Here is a 1694-nt window from a genome sequence, read left to right as displayed (position 1 = left end):
GCTTGAGATGAAGTATGGTCTTTAATTTCTATGCCATAATCATTTTATCTATTTGGAATATTTTGGGATAAACAATACATATCTCCTCCTCCATGAGGTGCATAAGGACAATTGCGCTTATATGTCCTATTTCTTTGCATGAATAACAAAACAATGGTCTCCTAAAATAACCTTTTCCATTTCCTCCTCTTTCTCCTCCCATATTTTCTTGATTTGTCTATCCTATCGGTCCCCCATTACCTCTTCTTAAAGGCCTTCCTCTCAACACTCCCAATCTTATGTTTTGCATTTGCCCAAATAATTGATCTACATTCTCAGGAGCTAGTTGTGCATTCTACCTTACTAATATAGTTGATAGTTTGTCCATCCCCTTGCATAGTTTGATCTCTACTTTCACTGTTTGGTATTTTAAATATTTCTCTCTTTTTTAGTTTCTCAAAATTTCTTTCTTTTTCCATCGCAATCACTACTACTTCCTCAAAAGTACTCAATTCCTTTATTTCTAATTTAGTTCTCACCTCTCCCTATAAATTTTCCACAATATGTTTTACTTTTAACATTTTAGGTGCTCTCTCTCTTGTACCTAAAGATGTGTTTCAATGATCCTAAAGAAAGGTGAATTTTAGGCTAAACAATTATATAGTCTAGTCTTCTTTTTTTTGGCAAAGTTTTATTTTTTGCCGAAGGTCTTGGGAAGTCTCGATCACTTTAAATCTCTCAAGAATTTCTTGCTTGGTAGCTTCCTACTGATGGGACCTAAAATGGGCCGGCACTGGCTATAGCTGGCACTAACTGGACCTCATGCACAAAACAGACAACCCCACCACATGGCCTCGTGAGCTAGGAGCGTCTGTAATACATCAATGTACACTAAATAGACTTAATTATGCGTTTGTAGCTGATATGTAGTCCAACGTTTACCTTCCCTTCTCCTCAAAGAAGGGAGATCCCATAACATAGATCCATAGTGCCTCGTCACACAAACATCAGGAAGCTCCCCTTGGTTGATTGCCGCGGCTCCACTGCGACTCTCCTACACCTTAGGGATTGGCGCCAAGATGCATTGCTTCAATATATAATACATAATGCATAAACCCCACTCTTTTCTTGTTTTGCACGATCCAGGAATATATAAATCCTCACCAAATAGTCCCAAGGAAAGTGTACAACTGACCTATAGCAAAGGCTCCTTTCCACTCCACGTATAAGTCATATCCTAGAAAGACAATTGCTATGCAATCAAGGACTGATACCATGTCATGCGTCATGCATAGTGCATATGATCCTAGTGCGCAAAAAATATTTAACAAATCAACATTTTGTGATGTGGAAAAAATATCCATTTCATAATTTTCACTAAATATATGCTTCGATGTATGGAGTCTAGTACCGATTCCTCGTGCTACTAGCACCTTCAACTGGAATATTGCAATTCAAAATGGAATGCACAATCAAATGTTTCAAAAATTCAAACCCTCTCAGCTCTCTTAATCTCTTAACCTCACCCTTTCCCTCTAACGTTTAGGTTATGTTGCATGTTGCATAGGTGTAGGGTATTATTTTGTATGTATTTTTTGCATAAAACGGAAAAAACATGAACTATGATACATAGACAAAGCCAAAATTCATGCCTCAGCTTTGTTATACAACCACAACCATGAATCATAATTTTCTAGATTTTTGTTACGTGAAAA

This window comes from Lygodium microphyllum, chromosome 24 (genome assembly GCF_053477565.2).
Source record: "Lygodium microphyllum isolate KBCC chromosome 24, Lygodium_microphyllum_v1.1.10, whole genome shotgun sequence".
Taxonomy (NCBI): domain Eukaryota; kingdom Viridiplantae; phylum Streptophyta; class Polypodiopsida; order Schizaeales; family Lygodiaceae; genus Lygodium; species Lygodium microphyllum.
The sequence above is the reverse complement of the archived record's forward strand: the minus strand, read 5'-3'. Positions refer to the sequence as shown.